Here is a 21,000-nt window from a genome sequence, read left to right on the forward strand (position 1 = left end):
TGCATAAATGACACCGTTGGTGTACTGACCTAATAATATTAATATTTTATAAATTTCTGAAGTTTCCAAAACCAACCTGTTTTGTTATTCAGGCAAGTTGACTCAACAAGTCCAATGTTTTTAGTTTACAAGATAAGGATTCTACCAACAAAAAAAAAAAAAAAAAAAAAAAAAAAACCTAAGCTTTAGCTGCTACAGTTCAGACCAATTAGAGCAAGGTGACTTGGTATACGCTCACAATAAAAAAGGAACTGTATTAGCACTATTATTCCTGAAAAAAAATTACGTTGACCCGGTTCTTTTTTTTTTTTTTTTTTTTTTTTTACCATGACTTGGGTCAACAACAAACTTCTGAGGGATGTCCCAATGGGTGTCATTTGAATTAAATATGCATTCTATTAAAAATGTTTACAATGACTTTGCATGTACTGAGAATAGTATTACAAAAGTGTTACAATTGTACCTACACTGGCCCCAAAGTTTACAGCTTTTTTTTTCCCTCCCTCCCCTGGTTACTGTACATATTTTTTGATAAATGCTTCCCTTAATAGTACGTCTGCGTCTTTGATTCACTGTTGCAGGAGTAATTGCAATAAAGTCTGGTAAAGCTCAAAAACAATGCATTTTTTTTTAAAAGAAAGACCTTTACTGCTATAATAAGTAATATCATATATATATATCTCCAACAGCAGAGTTTGATGCCATTAGCTCGAAAAGAGGATTTTCAAAAGGTTGTAAATGATTATTCTACTGTTAATCAACAAATCAGTATGCAGCATTGATTTTGGCATCCTCAAGCAATCGTCATGCATATTTCGTTGTTAAATAATCCTGCTAATGAGATTTCCGAAATTATTCTGATTTACAAAATAATGTTAATATCTTAACAAGCAGTGCTACTTTGGTTCATTTCTTTTTGTTTGCGTGGGAATTTAAAAGGAAATCTGTGTTAATTGTCATAATTTCTCAGGAGTTCATTTGCACTTGGAAAAGTAGGGTTTTAATTAATGAAAAAGTGCATTACTCACCTTGAAGCAGCATCTAAGTTCTTTGGCGTTAAGAAATAGAATAAACAAACTACAGTATGAGTTTGCTGGGACTGACAGCAGTTGCAGTAGCAGCAAATGCAATTTTAGAGCTTGAGCGTGGGGCTGAGATTGACGGACCCCTGCTGCGAAGCCGCAGAGAGAGGGTTTACAGGACCAGGGATAATTCCTTAGCTTTACCAGAAGACGATCTCAAAACTCAATCGCGACTGGATAGGGCAGCTATTGTAGACCTCTGCCGGGCTATGCTGTATATGAAGGTGTTGGCAGCATTGTCCTTTGATGTCTCAAAGTGTCACAGGTGACTTGATAAAGAGGGTTAGTGATTATAGCAGTATCCTACTTAATCAGGAGCAGCTACAAAATATTAAAAGGGAGTTTTATTACAGTGCTGGATTTCCCAGAGTAATGGGAGCCATCGACTGCACACACGTTGCACTTAAATCACAGCGCACCGTGCATTCTATAACATCTGGAACATATGTGCAGATTTCCCTGGTTCCTGTCATGACTTACATTTTGACACAATCTGCTGTGTTTAATCATTTGAGAGACCCAATACACCTGATGGTATATTAGTAGGTCAGTATATAAGATTACTTAGAAAATTCAGTATTTGTAGTTGTGAAAATATTTTAGCCTTTTCTATATTTGTGGTTATGAATGAGATTTATTCACTTGTTTTAACCATTTGTAACTTTACAGAACGTTTGTTGTATTGCTAAAATGATATACCATTATTTGCATCCAGTGTAATTGTACTACCAAGAAATTATCAATGTAACTGTAGCCTATCTGAACTCTGGATACATACATTATATGACAGCTGACCTCTACTGTAGATTTCATTTGAATTATACAAATAACAACCTAAGTGTAAATAATGAAATCTTGGTATATAAAATGGCACAATAGATGTTACAATAAAGTTTCCTTAGGTGATTGCAGATTTCCAATGCATCCTTGGCTTTTAACACCTGTGTCTAATCCACACAAGAGCCAAGAACAGGTATACAATGACACTAGGAATGTGATTGAGCAGACCGTTGTTCACTAAAAATGAGGTTTCAGTGCCTTGACAAATCAGGTGGTGTGGTTCAATGAGACCCCCAAACCATGGCTTTTCATAGCGTGTTGTATTCAGGAGGAAGAAGCGCCTCATCTTGAACCATTGAAGCTGCAGAATATTCCTCCAGGAGAAGCTGTCAGGCAACGGATCATTGACATGGATTTTGCCTAACCGTATTTGTAATGTTGTCAGACCCCCACACTTTATGTACAATGTACACTTTCACCTTCACTCTTTTGCATGCATATAAAATGTCCTTATAATACTGTAAATGTTCGGTGGCTACTTTTAATCAAGTTGAGTTTATTTGTTGTGAAGGCCAGCAAAGAGTTGTAAAATCTTAATAAATATATAATGAAGTGTCACATGCATGGTATACGTAGATATACATGTACATAATAACTATCAACTACAAACACAAATGGCACTTCAAATGTATTTATTTGTAGCCTACAATCGTACAAACTAAAATACATAGAAAAGTGGATGTCAACATAAACAAATTAATTCCAGCCGAGCCTAGATGTCTTACCCTAGCCATAGTTGTATATAGTAAGCTGTGGCAAAATATCCCCCCGAATATGGGTAAATGACTAGTGGGGTTTAAGTTACCCACACACCAGATAATCATAAATCAACATTTATATGTGAAGTGTTGTAAAGAATAGTGCATTCTGGATATCCATTTGGCTGCTGCTCGCTGGTGGGGGAGCCATCTCCCTGTACGCTAGTAGTTTCCATAACAGCGAATTATGCTTCCATTTATTTTTCTTGATCTTGTTACATGCATTTTGATTAACAAGTTTAGTTGTTGAGACAGGAAGTGATGTACGTGACCTGCGACAATTAAGCTATTTAACAAGAAATGCATTCATTAACGACCTTATCGACTCAATTTCAAAGCATAACGGATTGATTTTATTAACAAATTTCAATTTCAATTTTATGTCTAAATTATCTCAAGTTGGCCCTGCAAACTGCTGCAGCATACAATGGGCTATTGTAATTTTCTGATATAGCCACACACCGTTGTAAAACATGCTCTGATGCATTCCATGCACTTTTTGTCATTTGTAATGGGTTTGTTGTATTACATGTTCCTATGGCGGAAACACACTCTTTTAGTGATCAAGGTATTGATTCCTAACACTACCTTCCTCTGCACACTTCAGATTTTGTTCAGTGAAGTATGTTTGAAAAATATTTAGCTCAAAAAAGAATCAGCTTTGAAATTAATAGTAAGACTAGATTTCAATTTAATGCAATGTCTCCTTCCCTTTCTCATCTCTCTCCCTCCATGGTTTCAAGTAACATTAATGTGACTTCTGGTTGAACGTATTTTGTATTTTTTTATTTTGTATTTAGTATTTCATGAAAAATATCGATCTAGTTAAATGGCGCTTTATACTATTTGTATTATTGCATGAGTAAAATACTATCAATATACATTTCTATGGTACTATGTTGCATGATTCAAAACAAGCTTGTTGAATCTCACAATTAGAATAAGTGTACAAGTTGAAAACTTTTTTCATACCACATAACTGTTCTCAAAGACTTTTTAACTTTATTGGTATAATAATAAAATAAACCATTAGTGTTTTTTTTTATAACTGTAACTGTTTTTTTTTTTGTTTTTTTTTAGAATTAACAATGACTGATAAGAGCAATGGACTCAAAACGAAGCCTAAGCTGAGAACTTTGTCACATGATGAGGATCTTAACTTCAGGCGATCGTATTTCCTGCTAGCAGTACCACATACTCACATTGAATACGTCATTGGAAAGCCCCAAATCTGTACTTTCAAACAAGCCAGGTAGGTCTCAGTAATATGCGCATAACCACCGGACTGAGTGTAAAGGTTTAAATAAATATTTGCATGAGTATAATATAACGAGTCATTTTTGTAAAACTATATTATCTGGCCGAAGTGTCAGGAACGTAACCATAATTTATAACCCCATTGTTCCTATGGAGAAAATGTGCTTCGACTTACAACGCGACTTTCAGGAACCAATTGAGTCGGAACCAATTGTGACATTAAGATAAGGTTATGTAATAAAAAAATGTTATCACAGTTATTGCCAATATTCAAGCAACTGTTATATAACCGCATGTGACAGAGTGAGAATGAAGTCAACAATCTCCCTCCCGACCTGTGAGGGCGCTGTATAACAGGAACAGTGTGTCCCGGACTGGATGGTTTGGCAGTTCATTCCAGGGTTAGTCAGAAGTCGGTCGTTACAATACCAGAAGTCATCGCCTTGATGAGGTAGGCGATGTGTCAGTCATGGATTGGAGGATACGTGATTGCACTCACTACTGAAGAGGGCATGACTGAGGGTATATCAGGGGATGTATCATGTCATCCTTGATCTGTTGAGAGAGGGGTGGGAAGAGCACAAAGACTTGTACAAAAATGCAGTGCAGCATGTGCTCCTACTAAGAGATCGCCTGGATTTGGTCGGTCGTTTGGCCACAGGAGTCCCGCCCCAGGATGGTCGTCCAATGACTGTGCGACCATATCTTTCACTCTCTCAGCCCCGCCCAGAAAACAGGGGTCTAAATGGGAGAGGCCATAGTGCTGGAGCAGTTTTGCCATGTAGTCGCCACCGAGACCCAGGGACAGATACGGCACCACAACCTGGACACCCTGGAGACTGCTGTCAAACTGGCAGTAGTCTACAAAGACTCCCTGGTCTCCACAGTGACATTTGCAAATTGGAATAGATTTCTCTTGGATCCTTTGAGATGGTTTGTTGATCTGGAGGATTGGTTTGCAAGTGAGTGATAGAACATACAGTTAATCAGTGGTTTAGAAGCGAGTGTAATAGATTCTAAGGCAACGAGCGGCTTTGTAAATATGTGTAGAAATGTCTCTTTGTAACTTAACTGAAGTACTGCAGAGCAAAAGATCCAGGTCGGAACATTTTCAACCCAGTCTTATTGTAATTTTATATAAATCTTTGTAATTCCCTTCTAACTGAAGAAATAATGTGAATGTCAGAATTGAATTTCCCAGGCAAGTTACTGTTTAAATTGTTCATGATCTGAGAGAACCTGGCACATGGAATGAAATGAACATCAAAGTATGATGAAACAGCGTTGTTTGTGTTTATAGCTGAACATTATATTGTGATTAAATACTGGGAACGACTGTTATAAATTAATCATGGTTGAAACATTTTGATTGACTATAAATCAAAATTTCTGTCTTCCTATTTTGACCTGGCCTCATGATCCACTTCATATGACATGCAAATTGCCACCAAATAAACTTAATACCGTTATGCACACTGCAGATCCGATTGACAGCAACTCTGGCACGCAGAACACTAAAAGCAATTTAAATATTATGAATCTGTATTTCAAGCCACAACCACCTACTGAATTGACCAAAGTACACCATTGGCCCCCGTGCAGAACTAGGAATTGGTCCAAACGAATTTACAGACAATCAAAAAGTCAAACCAGACTTAAATTAACAAATGGGATGATGCGTATTTTAAACACAATATATGTTTATATAAAAATGAAACATGGGATAAAAGGGTATCTCTTCTTTACCCCCTGCAGCAGATGGGCGAGTGCAGCAATGATAGGACGGAGTGACTAATCAAACGTCACAGGCTGCTGAGACATAATGCAGCTACCTACAGTGTCCGAAGCAAACACAATTCACAGTGGATCCGATCATTCAAATATGCTAGACCACTCAAATACATTGATACAATGCTCAGATTTAGTCTAAATTGGCATCCTTGACATAAAAAACTGAATATTAATTTATATAGACATTCACATTACCTGTCACTCCAGTGGCAAATGTATAAATCCCATTCTGTACAACGTTCTTCACAAACAACCAATATGCAAAACTTGTTATAAATTTGGCTCCCAAAAATACCACAAAACATTGTATAACAGGTACAACTACAATTTCTCAGACAAACAAAAGCCCTTCAAAATGAGCTACAACACACCACATTTCTGCGTATTATAAACCAAAACCCATACATTTATAATTGACACCTATGCATTTTTGCAATACACCTCATTTCCATGGACAGCCAACTTGAGTGCTCTCCAATTTACTTGCATTGTCCCAAAGCTCAATTTGATGAAAAAGGAGGCGTTTCCATGCGTATCCAAGTTACATGAGTTAGCAGAAAATACTGCTGATTTACACCAGAAATACTTGCATGTTAAGGTCAAAACATTAATTAGCTGTAGAGGATATTAGTCAAGTTGTCCATGATTTAAAAGATAAATCCATCCAGATATTTTTATGTATTTGCTCACATATACCTGTGATAGACAGGGGTGCAAAACATTTGCGTACATTTTTACATCCTTACCTTGCAGATTTATTTTATTACTGTAACGAGAAACGTTCAGCGACAGTAGGTCGCTGAAATGAAGTGCTTGCTGTAAAATGAAACATTGCAATGGTTGCCAAGACATTTTTCTCCCAATTCCTGGACTGGTCTAGGCTTGGAGAGTCAAATCCACAATGCAAAGGTAAGGGACAACGTTGACATGACCGGCGGGGGTATGTAACCAAACAAAAGACAAGTGTTACATTTGAAAGCAGACAAGACTGAATTTATATACCTATAGGTTAATGGGAACTTGCTGGTAGTAGGTTTGCAGATTAACCAGTGAATGAAATTGGCACTTGTACTACAAACAAATAAATTTCCTGCCTGAAAACCTTGCAAGCTTTATATTAGTCTTCAAGTATCTCACAATACACTGCATAAGAAAGGGTTAAGTGATCTTTGACTGATCACCTAGGAACGGGGTCATCTGCTTATAAACATCAGCAATGTGCTTAAGTTACACGCAGGCATGGAATTATGCAGGCAACTCCCGTGTTAATTGCGTGGTCATGGGAAACATGCAAAATCTAAAAAACAAATCATAGATAACACTCTTCTATGAATTCCACACACTCCTCTTTCTCATCCGCAATCATATGTAAATTGAAACGTGTTATACATTGAAAACTATGGTACTATATATTTACTTTTGTTACTCTTCGGCTTTTCAAATACTCAAAAGACATACTTTGTGTAAAATGTTTTTATTTCTCAACTCTGCTACGAGTAGTGCATTGTAGTAAAATTATTTCTGGTATTCCCTATCTGCTGGCATTCCAGTATAATCTATTATTGTGTAAAGGAGTGGTAACTGAGGTGTCGAAAGCAAATGTTAGCACTAGAAATATTACCCCTATTATCTTCTGTTTAAGATATGTTTTGTTCTTTGCTTGTATTTTAAACTTCAATTTGAAATATGCAAATATGTTTGTGGCAGCTGTATCTGATTTGCTACTGTTTACTGGTAAAGAATCTCTCCTGTACTGTAGCTCAGTTTCACTCCAAGTCGAAATCAGTGCTATTGTGCTAGGTTATATGTTTAACATTTCCCCCCCAACAACAAAGTATTATAAAAAAAAAATGTATTCAAGTGGTGTGTCCATATTTATTTATTTATTTTAAATGTGTGCAATGGAGTTTGTTAGCAATCATTTAAAACCAGCGGCTCTAACTTCACCACTTATTACGTTTAATGAGAAAAGGCAGTGTGCCAGCAAAATGTCATGGTGCCTTTTGACCTTACTTATTTATTTATTAGACTTTCACTCACAAAATATAAAAAAAACACCTCTTGAGGTAGAGATTATCTCAGTTTCAAGATGCTCCCAATGGGAAAGTGCACATTCAACAGTTTACATTCAGTCATCCAAAAAGATTGATTAAACATCGAAGAAAACAAAAGAGTTCTCAAAAATGGCAAAAGATGGATATCAATATTAGACAACTGGAATTAAAAACATGGTCAAAAAGGGCCAGTTCTCTTAAAATGTAGGCTAAAAAAAAGAAAATATCGGAACACATGAGATCACAGATCATATCCAATAGAAAAAAATATTCCAATTAGGTATAATACTGTGAAGTATTGAAAAGTAAAAGTATAATTTCATTATTTATGTATCAGGTAACTTTTTTTGTAATTAATGTTTATGACATGTTGTCGTCTTACCAGGTTATCTTTGTATATTAGGCCAATGCCTCAATTGATAGCTAAAGATAAAAAAATAATAATAATTACATTACATATAAGGACACATGTAATTGTAGTCTGCAGTAACCTGCAGTGTTATCTCTTACCTTATTAATATCCTTGTGGCTGTTCCTCTCTTAATCTCTATATTCTTTTGCAATAATTACTTTGACTTAATAGATTAGAGTAAATACATTTTTAAACTATAAGTCTCATGTAGATTGTATTGATCTTACCCGAATTCTGCTTCCCTGGTTAACTATGCCATTTTTTATGCCTAACCCACAGTATTTTTTTATATATATATATATATATATATATATATATATATATATACACACACACACACAGCCCCTAATCAGTCAGTCAGTCCTATATATAAATCGTATATATATATATATATATATATATATATATATATATATATAGATATATCTATATATAATATATAAATTTTATGAATATTAAAATAGATTAAAATACTTTTTGTTTTATTCAATATCATACCAATATTGTATTCCGTACATTATGATAATTGGCAATATGCCAAAATGATGTGTATATAACATGAAAACCTTCAACTATATTGCATCACACAAGCATTTTTTATTAAGATTTTAAGAGCAATCTTCAAAACACAGTGGAAAGCTGTTGTGGTTCAAATAGTTCATGGGGCAGCCATGTCTCCAGGACGCCATCCTATCCAAATAACAGCACAGAGCCCGACCTGGGCATAGCGTGTGCTGTCTACGGTCCTCCTCTGTGCGGGGGAAGTCTGACAGTTTCCAACACCACTGGTTGGTTAATATGGAATGAGGATACCACTTTTGGCAAAAAGGATGGATTTGTTCTTAATGTTACCTGAGTCATTACCTGTAAAAGCCATGCATGTGTCATCAATGGACAGCGCATGAAGCTCACTTACTCATCTGGCAGACATAATGGCTATTAAAAATGCCACCTTCAATGAAACAGAGCGCAGTTCTGCTAACGCCATGGGCTCAAATGGGGGACCCATAAGGGCCCGTAGTACCACTTGGGGACCATACTTTTCATGGGAGGACAAAGCCTCCAAGCCCCTTTAAGAAATTGCACTGCCAGGAAATGTGCCCCAGGGGACACAGAGTCAATTTTGTCATGGCACACTGATATTGCTGCCAGGTATACCTTCAAAGTGGATGCTGATTTTCCTGTGTCAAACAAGTGTTGTAAGAAGGTTAATATCATCTCAATAGGGCAAGTCACCGGATCGTGACCTTCGGCAATGCACCAGTCTTGGAAAACTTTCCGTTTGTATGAGTACTGGCCTCTAGTCTACACGCCTACTCCCAGGTGGTCCCCGTCTCTCTCCATAGAGAACCATAGGGGGCAGTGAGTGGACTCGGCTGTGGCAAAGAGGTCGACTCGTGCCGGTCGAAACCTGTCCCAAATCTGTTGCACCACTTGAGGATGCAGCCTCCACTCCAAGCTTTCTGGAGCTCTTCTGGAAAGGAGGTCTGCTGCTTTGTTGTCCACACCGGGGAGGTGAACTGCTCTGATAGAACGCAAGTTTCTGTGTGTCCAGGACAGGAGTCTGTGCAGTGCGTGGTGAAGGCCCAGTAAGCGCAGGCCGTCTTGGTGATTTATGTAGGCTACCACTGTGGTATTGTCCGTCCAGACCAGCACTTGTTTGTGCGCTATTTGCTGGCGAAAATGGGATAACGCCAGGCTCACTGCTTGCAGCTCTTGTGCAATTATAAATTAAGTGTCTGTAGTGATCACTTCCCTTCTGTTAAGGGATCCGAGGGGAGATCAGAGGCGCAGCTTGCCGGGACAGAGTCACCATGCCAGTGTATTCCGGCATTGTCTGGACACGCGCACCAGCCAGTACTGATCTCGGTCTGAGTGCACCTTGAGTGTATTCACCCAGGCTTGAAGCGGGCGCATTCTGAGCAGCTCTAGTGGAAGGATTCTCGAGGCAGCTGCCATCAGCCCCAACAACCTTTGAAATACTTTGACCTGTAGGAGAGCGTCCTCTCTGAATAGGGAGAGTGTGGTCTCCAATGACCGAATCCTGTCTTCCGACAGTGAGGCAAGCATGCTCACAGAGTTCAGTTTGATCCCTAGAAACACTGAGATGGTATAACGTTGCTCTTCTGTTGATGTATTGAGAGTCTTAACTTAATGTCTTTTAGAATGCGCGCTAACTAGCCAATCGTCCAGGTAGTTCAGGATCCGAATACCCCGCAGTCTGAGTGGAGCTGTGCTGCATCCATGCACTTTAAAAATGTGTAGGGCACCAGCAAGAGGCCAAATGGTAGTACGCAAAATTCATACGCGTTGCCTTGAAAAGTGAAGCGTAGATACTTTCTGTGCACGGGACGGATCAGGACATGGAAGTAGGCGTCTTGCAGGTCGATCGATGTGAACCAGTTGCCCGGTTGGACGGAGTGGAGGATACAATGTGCTGTCAACATGTTGAACTTCCTCTGTTTGAGGAACAAGTTGAGTACCGTGAGGTCCAGAAAAAGTCTGAAACTGCCGTCCGTCCCTCTTGGGCACCAGGAATTACCTGGAGAAAAAGCCACTGAGGGCATTGTTTGGATCTACCAAGTGCACAGTGTTCTTCTGTTGAAGATTGGCGATTTCCTGTTGAAGGAGTATTGCTTTCGCTGGTTCTATGGTGGTAAGGAGTACACCCTTGAAGGGTGGCGGACCTAAACGGAATTGTAGAGTGTATCCGTGTCTCATTGTCGATAGCACCCAGGAGTCCTGGGTGCAGTCTTGCCACGGGTCGTTGCCTTTGGTCAGTCCTGTTCTGAGGGGGGTTGGTGGCAGCTGGGGCCACTCAGGGGAGGTCTCCCATGGGCTTAGGAGGGGGGGCAGGTCTTTCTTATGCCCTGCCTCTGTCTGTAGCCGGAGAACCGCTTACCCCTAGTAACTATCTGCCTCTGCCTGCTTTTCTGTTTTGGGGTGGCAGGCTTGGTTCAGGCCCTGTTGCCCCCACTGGCTGTGAATGCCACCTTGGGCGCTGGCGGTAGGCAGGAAGTTTGAGAACTTGGAAGCGACCTCCGTGGCCTTGTGGGACCTTTCAAGGCTCACATCAATGGTCGCTCCGAATGTCTGCCCCAGTGTAATAGGGGCAACTAGTAGTGCTGCCTTCTCGGACTCGACGATCTTGGCCTGTGTTAACCAGTGGTGCCTGCGTGCGTCTACCAGCGCCGCTGGAGACCAGCCTTCTTCTGCAGCCTCTCAGCCAGCTGGGTCTGGTACAGGACCAGTATAGCCATTGCATTGGTCACCCTGGCTGATAGCGCCTCTGACGCATATGTTTTTTTAAGCATGGCGTCAGTTATTCTGCACGGCTTGGACAGGCAGGTCTGGTCTTTGTCCCCTCTGGTAAAGGTGGATTCCTGCACCAGTACTGTGACCATGTCCCCGATGGCGGGGAACATGCCTAAGTCCGCTTCTTGGGCTCCTGCAGTGTGTAGCAGGGCCTCTGCTGTTCTAGAGGCTGAGGGGGCGGAGGCTGGGTTACTCCATGACGAGCGAACTAGCTCGAGGAAATCCTGGCACAAGGGAAGGGCATGCTGTGGATACCCTTTCTTATGTAGGAAGCAGTTCCCCTTTTCTTCCTGTTCTGCTGGCCAGGAGACATCCGTGGCTGCAGCTGCACGCTGCATGATTGCCCCAAACTCTTCCTTTTGCGACATATAAGAACATAAGAACATAAGAACATAAGAAAGTTTACAAACGAGAGGAGGCCATTCGGCCCATCTTGCTCCTTTGGTTGTTAGTAGCTTATTGATCCCAAAATCTCATCAAGCAGCTTCTTGAAGGATCCCAGGGTGTCAGCTTCAACAACATTACTGGGGAGTTGATTCCAGACCCTCACAATTCTCTGTGTAAAAAAGTGTCTCCTATTTTCTGTTCTGAATGCCCCTTTTTCTAAACTCCATTTGTTACCCCTGGTCCTTGTTTCTTTTTTCAGGCTGAAAAAGTCCCTTGGGTCGACACTGTCAATACCTTTTAGAATTTTGAATGCTTGAATTAGGTCGCCACGTAGTCTTCTTTGTTCAAAACTGAACAGATTCAATTCTTTTAGCCTGTCTGCATATGACATGCCTTTTAAGCCCGGAATAATTCTGGTCGCTCTTCTTTGCACTCTTTCTAGAGCAGCAATATCTTTTTTATAGCGAGGTGACCAGAACTGAACACAATATTCAAGATGAGGTCTTACTAGTGCATTGTACAGTTTTAACATTACTTCCCTTGATTTAAATTCAACACTTTTCACAATGTATCCGAGCATCTTGTTAGCCTTTTTTATAGCTTCCCCACATTGTCTAGATGAAGACATTTCTGAGTCAACAAAAACTCCTAGGTCTTTTTCATAGATTCCTTCTCCAATTTCAATATCTCCCATATGATATTTATAATGTACATTTTTATTTCCTGCGTGCAGTACCTTACACTTTTCTCTATTAAATGTCATTTGCCATGTGTCTGCCCAGTTCTGAATCTTGTCTAGATCATTTTGAATGACCTTTGCTGCTGCAACAGTGTTTGCCACTCCTCCTACTTTTGTGTCGTCTGCAAATTTAACAAGTTTGCTTACTATACCAGAATCTAAATCATTAATGTAGATTAGGAATAGCAGAGGACCTAATACTGATCCCTGTGGTACACCGCTGGTTACCACACTCCATTCTGAGGTTTTTCCTCTAATCAGTACTTTCTGTTTTCTACATGTTAACCACTCCCTAATCCATGTACATGTGTTTCCTTGAATCCCAACTGCGTTCAGTTTGAGAATTAATCTTTTGTGCGGGACTTTGTCAAAAGCTTTCTGGAAATCTAAATAAACCATGTCATATGCTTTGCAATTATCCATTATGGATGTTGCATCCTCAAAAAAATCAAGCAAGTTAGTTAGGCACGATCTCCCTTTCCTAAAACCATGTTGACTGTCTCCCAGTACCCTGTTACCATATAGGTAATTTTCCATTTTGGATCTTATTATAGTTTCCATAAGTTTGCATATAATAGAAGTCAGGCTTACTGGTCTGTAGTTACCTGGTTCAGTTTTGTTTCCCTTTTTGTGGATCGGTATTACGTTTGCAATTTTCCAGTCTGTCGGTACCACCCCTGTGTCAAGAGACTGCTGCATGATCTTGGTTAGCGGTTTGTAAATTACTTCTTTCATTTCTTTGAGTACTACTGGGAGGATCTCATCCGGCCCAGGGGATTTGTTTATTTTAAGAGCTCCTAGTCCCTTTAACACCTCTGCCTCAGTTATGCTAAAGTTATTTAAAACTGGACAGGAACTGGATGACATGTGGGGCATGTTGTCAGTATCTTCCTTTGTAAAAACTTGTGAAAAGTAATCATTTAACATATTTGCTATTTTTTTTTCTTCATCTACGATTTTGCCATTTGTATCTCTTAAACATTTAATCTCCTCTTTGAATGTTCTCTTGCTGTTGTAATATTGGAAAAACATTTTGGAATTGGTTTTAGCTCCCTTAGCAATGTTCATTTCTATTTCTCTCTTGGCCTTTCTAACTTCCTTTTTGACTTGCGTTTGCAGTTCTGTGTACTCTTTCTGCGTACTTTCTTTTTGGTCCTTTTTTAATGCTCTGTAAAGTGCCTTTTTTCGCTGAATATTTTTTTTAATTGATCTATTAAACCATTTTGGCAATTTAGTTTTACATTTAGATTTGTCTACTTTAGGGATATAATTGTTTTGTGCCTCTAGTACTACATTTTTGAAGAACAACCATCCTTCTTCTGTGGGTGTTTTCTCTATTTTACTCCAATCTACTTCTGTTAGTTTCTGTTTCATACCTTCATAGTTTGCTTTTCTAAAATTGTAAACCTTAGCTTTAGTCATTTCTTTTGGGGATTTAAAAAACACTTCAAATGAGACCATGTTGTGGTCTGAGTTTGCCAGTGGTTCTCTGACCTCTGTTTTAGTTATTCTATCTTCGTTATTTGAAAAGACTAAATCAAGGCATGCCTCCCCTCTAGTGGGTGCCTTCACAAATTGTGTTAGGAAGCAGTCATTTGTCATTTCCACCATTTCTATTTCATCCTTCGCGCTACCCACCGGGTTTTCCCATTTTATTTGGGGGAAGTTGAAATCCCCCATTAGTATGGCTTCTCCTTTGCTACACACATTTCTAATGTCATTGTATAACAGATTATTGTGCTCACCGTCTGAATCTGGCGGTCTATAGCATGCTCCTATTATTATGCCTTTTGAATTTTTGTCCGTTATTCTGACCCATATTGATTCGGTTTTATTTTCTTTGTCCAGGTTTAACACCTGGGCTTCAAGATTGTTTCTTATGTATAGCGCTACCCCTCCTCCTCTTCTGTCCTGCCTGTCTTTCCTATACAGTGTATACCCACAAATATTAAATTCGTCCCCATCACTCTCAGACAACCACGTTTCTGTAACACCTATCACATCATAGTTACCTGTTAGTGCAGTAGCTTCAAGTTCTAGAATTTTGTTTCTGATACTTCTAGCATTTAGATAAATACATTTAATGGTTGTCTTACCTGAGTTGTTGTTCTTGTTTTGATGCGGTCTCCCTTCTGTTTTTTTGTTGATTTCTCCCCCCTTCCTTTCTAGTTTAAATGCTTCCGAACCTGCTCGAGGATCTTTTCTCCGAGTAGACTAGTTCCCTTGTTATTTAAATGCAGTCCATCCCGTCTATACAGATAGTCCTCGTTGTAGAATGTGGTCCAATGATCAAGATAGGTGAAGCCTTCCTGTGTGCACCACGTCTTCAGCCATTCATTTTGATTAATTATTTCCAGCTGGCAAGGAAGGTAAGGACCACCCCACTGTGGCTTGCCCGATGGATGTGGCTGGGTCAGACATGTCTGACCTTGATGCTGTAACAGACAACTTGCCTGAGCTTGGAGGTCTATGCATTGGGGATGGGGAGCGAGACTGGGGAAGTTGGGGCTGCCAGGTGGTAGGTGGCAATCTGCCCTGAGATTTAAGCAGGGTTTCAAGCATTGCCTGCTGAGCCCTCACAGTCTCTGCCAGCTCCCGAAAACGCAGCTCAGCCGAGCTTGGGTGTCTCTGAGGCGACTGCGACGGCAATTGTCTGCACCAGCGCGGGGAAGGAGAGCGGCCCCTCGTGAGCGTTCCCCCCTGGTGAACACCCCCTCGAGTGGTACCGCCTTGGCGGTGACCTTCTCGCTTCCCTTGAGAAGCACCTGCGCTTCTGCACCAGAGGTGGAGAAGGGGAGGGTGACCCAGGTGTGTGGGGGAGCTCCCTGGTCAGTGGGGGGGGGGGGGGGGATGACATGGACCTCATTCTTCCCTGGCTAGGGGAAGGAGACTCCATTGGGGATAGGGTTGCTCTCCTGTGCTTAGTTCTATTGGAGAACTTTCTGCATGGAGAGCAGTCCAACACACCTGCCAGTGCTTAGGCTGTGTGTTCTGGCCCCAAGCATCTTACACAGGACAAGTGCTCGTCCTGTCTGGGCAGCTTCACCACGCATTGGTTGCACTGGTGAAAGCCAGCGGAGGACCGAGTTGATTGCACTGACATGGCGTCTTAAGCGGGGCTGCTGCACTCAGTGCCAAGATCGAGTGGTCGGTGCTGAGTCATTCGGCACTGGGGTCGGTGCCGATGGGTAGCGCTGTCGCTGCCGGACTGTAGATGGCTCCGAAGTCATTCACCAGTGCCAAATCAGTTGGTGCCGGGATCGGTGTTGAAGAAAGTGCTGTCGGTGCCAAACAGTCGGTGCCGAGTCAAACGGTTCAGAGATCGGTGCCGATGGTTGGCGCGGTCGGCGCCAAGCTGTAGGTGGCACCAAAGATGGTTACACCGGTGCCGAGTCAATCGGGGCCGGGTAGTCGTTGTTTTTCTCTGCCTCGAGGGCAACAGGAAAATCATGGTCAATGCTGGGGTATGTAGCCGATTCAGTCGGTGTGGTCGCCGAGGGCAAGCGCAGCCACGCTAGGTTAGCCTGAGGCTTGAGAGGAGCGGTAGGCCCGAGCTGTGTTTTTTTATTTTTTTTATGGTCGCAGTGGCCGATTAAATCGACATAGAGGACAACGCCGCGAGCCTGTGGGGTCTCCTTACAGCACCAGAACAGCTTTCCACATGGTATAAGAAAACTACACAAGGCCTCGTGCAGCGAAAGAGAGTAATGGCCGCTTACCAATCTCCAAAGATGGGTAGAAACCAGCTCTAGTCAGTAAACTGATGCGAGAATTAGGTAGGAGCACTCTCAAAAATGCTCGAAAGCATGATTCTACCATGGATTAAATAAATTTGACGGTAAAAAACCGACAAATCAGCCAAATTCAGGCAAAGAAAGCCCGAAGCAATCTATGACCTGGCTCAGTAAAGTGAGAGAGAAAATGGTGATGTGCTACTGTGAGAACGTCCCTCTTCAGCAGGAGGTGGGAGGGACTTTCCCCTTACAGAAGGGCCCTGATAGGGCAGCTGTTTTATTTATGCTCAGTGATTGGCGGTCAGAGAGGGCTCTTCCCATTCGGTAATGGTTGTCATTCAATTGAAAGGGAACTGCAGACACAGTAGGAAGTCACTTTATAAAACCATTCGTCTCTTTGGGAAATTTATCTGAGCATGTTTAGCACATAAGAGAATTAAAAAAGAAAGGAAATAGCAACAGCAGTTAATATGTTCTCTGGTTAGAAAATCAGTAGTAATAACTGCAGTTTATTTTGGGTTTTTTATTGTTTGGCTGTTGCAGGTTGACATCAGATTCTTGTTGTCTAGCAGTATTTGTAAATTGCTAAAGAACTACAGAAAATACCACTACTAAGAACAACACATTTTCAGGATTGTTTTTATGTAATAATAATAATAATAATAATAATAATAATAATAATAATAATAATAATAATAATGTTATCTCTCAATTCTTTGATACACATTTTTTGTAAACAATTTTGAATAAAGAAAAGGCAAGCTACTGTGGATGCTGGAGAAGCCCTGGACATCAATCAATGAAACCTGTTCTTGCGTGGTAGGACTGTAATGTAGAATCCACCCTCAAAAGAGATTGACAACTATATGGACTAACTAGTCAGGGAAGTTTTCACATTGCCCAGTCCAAGTTGTTTTTGTAAATAAATGTTCTGCAACATATTGAGTAACCCATAATCAGTGTCTGTGTTTTTATTTAGTTTTAATAATACAAAAATAAGATATGGCCTAATAATCTGCACCCTGGTAAAGGTCTGTTACATATGAGGCAAAAATGTTATACAAGGGATGTAACACGAAACTGATTATGTAGGTAATTCATACAGCGTGGGTTATACCAAGGCTACTAAAAAGTATGTCTAAAAAGGACTTTTCTCTGCACAAGCTGTACTCAACAGGTTCATTGTTCACATAACCTTAAAGAAACCATGACAATTAAAAAAGCTTTTTTTTTTTTTTTTTTTTTTTTTAAACAAAGTTAACTTATATCATCACAGTATGGACTTATTTTATTAAACTTCTCTGGACTATTTAGAATTTTAGTGGAAGGGTCCCCAACAAATCATTCAACAAAGTAAAAAACAACAAAAACAAAAAAAAACAGGAACCTTATTTTCTAATAGCTCTAATCCCTCTATTTTGTTTTATTACTTGTTGTAAATTAAAATAATTTAATTAGGAAAAGCCTTGTGATAATATTTCCATGGACATCTGGAAAGACTTTGATAAACTTCAGCTTCATTGCTCAAAGAATGGGGAGCAGTCTTCAGAATGCCCAAAAGCCACTTCTGTCATCCCATTAGTGCTTGCAGCAGTACCACAGAAACACTCCTGTTCCATAGCACATTCCTTGATCACAGTGTGCGAGCGAATTTGGCTTCCATCATAGGCAGGTGCAGTTGGTGTCATCTCCATTCATCGTAACTTATACCTAAAAGAAAAGGAAAATCCATTTATTTTCCCTCCTAAAAAAAATTACCTGCGGTCAATTTTCCCCACACAAATTGTATACCTTTCAAAGCATCTCCACATAGAAACACAAATTGAGGCAAGACAGCAGTTATAAATTCACCTACAGCCTGTCAAGGCCTGTTTTTTATTCAGCTGTGTGCACTACATTATCCATTCCAGATATCTCTAGGCCTTCTGTTCTTCTTAACAGGAGGCAACAGGCCTACACCTCAGAGGGCAGCAGAACCCCCAAAGCCAAGTGTGAATGAGAACCAGACACTCGCCACGTGCTAATCAACACAAATGTAAAGCCCCTACTGAGACCTGAACTTATAGCAGCTGAGTGCACACTGAGACATAACATTGAGTCCAGCCACTACACTGGCCCAGAGAACACCATTAAAAAAAACATGCCTGGTTACAAAAGGAATTGAGCCTCCCATAAAGAAAGCCTTTCAAGACTGAGCTAAACTTGTTTCAAACTACAGGACAGAGGTGCAGGTGCATGTCACATCTATAGTCAGTTTTGTAAATTATCTATAAAATCCAGGACCTACAGTTACATTTTTTTTAGATCTCACTGAATTTCTGGGAATAGAGCAATGACAGTGGTATATTTAATGCAAGTAGTTAACAACTGACTATTATTTAATTATGAAACTTAAGCTTTTTTATTGAGGAGCCTGGGCCTTGGCTGGATCAATGGCTGAGGTAACTGGACCTTGTCTAAATAATATAGAATGCCCCTGTTACAGACAACTATAACATTCATTAACTAAAATTGGATAACATATTGATGTAGTCTAGGTACACTAGTGTAAGAGTTGAAACATAGTCTCAGCTTCCACCCTTGAAACCTCCAGTTTGCTCAAGATGGCAAAATAGCAGTTATGTAACCAAGCAAACTGTCTGAACTTATTGAAGTGATCAAAAAAAAAAAAGAAACAAAAATATCTGTTCTGCCACCGTCTCTGTAATCCTTGCACGACATAACGATATGTCCACCCGTTTCTTTGTGTTCCACCTGAAACTAAAGCCAGTGTTTAAAAAAATGAGAGATAACATGATTACCCTGCATGGCTCCCAGCTGAGAAAACACTCAGGTTACCTCCTGGAGCTTCATCCAAGAATGTTTAACTGACACCGTGAAAGGAAAACATGAGGAAAAATCAGCAAGCTTCTAAAATCAGGCAGCCAAACAGAATAACAAATACCCTGGACACTGTACACTTAATGTTTTCCTCTCTGATTGTTTAAAAAAAGTAAAAAAAATCTGATCACCAAGTTTCATCACTATTTTGACTAAAATTGCTGCATATCTATCTCATATGAGACCATCATGCATTCAATCTTCCATATGTCCCCAAGACTAGAAGAGTTTTTGTATCTGTCCACGTATGAGATCACCATGCATGAAAGGGTTAACCCTGATCTGTTATTTGGTGTTTTCTCAAAGGTGCATTTATTAATCTCTTAATATAACACTTATTAAAGGTATAAAGAGAGGGGAAATATATAGTTTTACTATTTACAGTGGTGGTTCCCCTACTGCTTAAACCATTAAAATGATATAAAGCTGATATCTTAAAAAGAAAGTTCATCAAACTTGCTACAGTAGCTTTGTTCCCAAAATCCATATACAGTAGCAGACAGTGGGCATTAGTCAACAACACAAAACCACCAAACAATTCTGAACAAAATGATGAGTCTCAAGACTGTATGACTGGGGTGTCCAGGGGGTGGCCATCGTGCCTGACCGGAGCAGTGCCAGTGCCCCTCTCCCTTCATTTACCACTAAATTCACAAAGTTGTTAAGCCACATAATCATTCAATTAAATTTACCTTGAGCTCCTCCAGACAGATTAAAAATGTAAAATTACAGGAGAAAATTTCCAGAGTGACTCAAACGCACCTATATGATCTCCGTCATGTAGGGAGTTACTACTGTCTGATTCAATTAGAATCAGTTGTTCTTCTCTAGCCATGAAAAAAAAAACAAAAACAACATTATATTTTAAATACAGATATTTGAAATGCCGAGAACTTGCTTGTATAATTGTCTAGTGTATATGATGTTACTTGGCATAGCAAGATGGATAGGTTTTTTTTGTTGGACAGGTGTCACTGCTTTAATAGCTTTGGTGCTCAATATATTCAATATGAGATTTGTTAAGTGAGAATATACAGTACTTGGGTTGCAGTATTTTGTTTGCTCTCTTCAACCAAACACATGACGATATAGGTGCCGGCTTATAGAGTGGACTTCGATTTTTTAATATTTTTTTTTTTTTTTTTTTTTTTTTTTTTTTAACCAAGATTAACCTTATTGAGAGGAAGCACTAGATGGTACAGAACATTTAACACATAGCAATTGCTTATGACTATAATTCAAATACTGAGACTTAGAGCCTATTGTAAAGAACCAAGCAACCCCTTCCAAATTGAAGAGGAATACCCTTTCCCTGTGTTGCTCTTAAACTACAGTTATTTTATGCATTGAACATGAGAAGGGATGTTAAATATGCAGGGGAATTGTCACTTAAACACATATCTAAAAAGTACACTTAATTCCATACATACCTATACATACAGCAGTAAGGTATTTGAGATTCAAAGAGCAGCACAAAATGTCATAGTCTTCTACTGTAAGCAGCTCTTATGAGGCTGGGGAATATGGGCATAATGAGCAAGAGGATATAATAATTGCTTAACAACCTTCTTTTGAAATATCATTTAGCAATTTACCAAATTAATATGACAGAAGATCAGTTGCTTTATAAAGGATCTGTATTTTTTTTTTCTTCTTTTGCAAACAAGATGTTCCACTGCAGAGTGATCAGTTTGCATTAAAGGTAGTCAGTCTTGCTTCTACTGCGAATCTAAATCAGCAGTGTGCATTCT

This window comes from Polyodon spathula, chromosome 3 (genome assembly GCF_017654505.1).
Source record: "Polyodon spathula isolate WHYD16114869_AA chromosome 3, ASM1765450v1, whole genome shotgun sequence".
Classification (NCBI taxonomy): Eukaryota; Metazoa; Chordata; class Actinopteri; order Acipenseriformes; family Polyodontidae; genus Polyodon; species Polyodon spathula.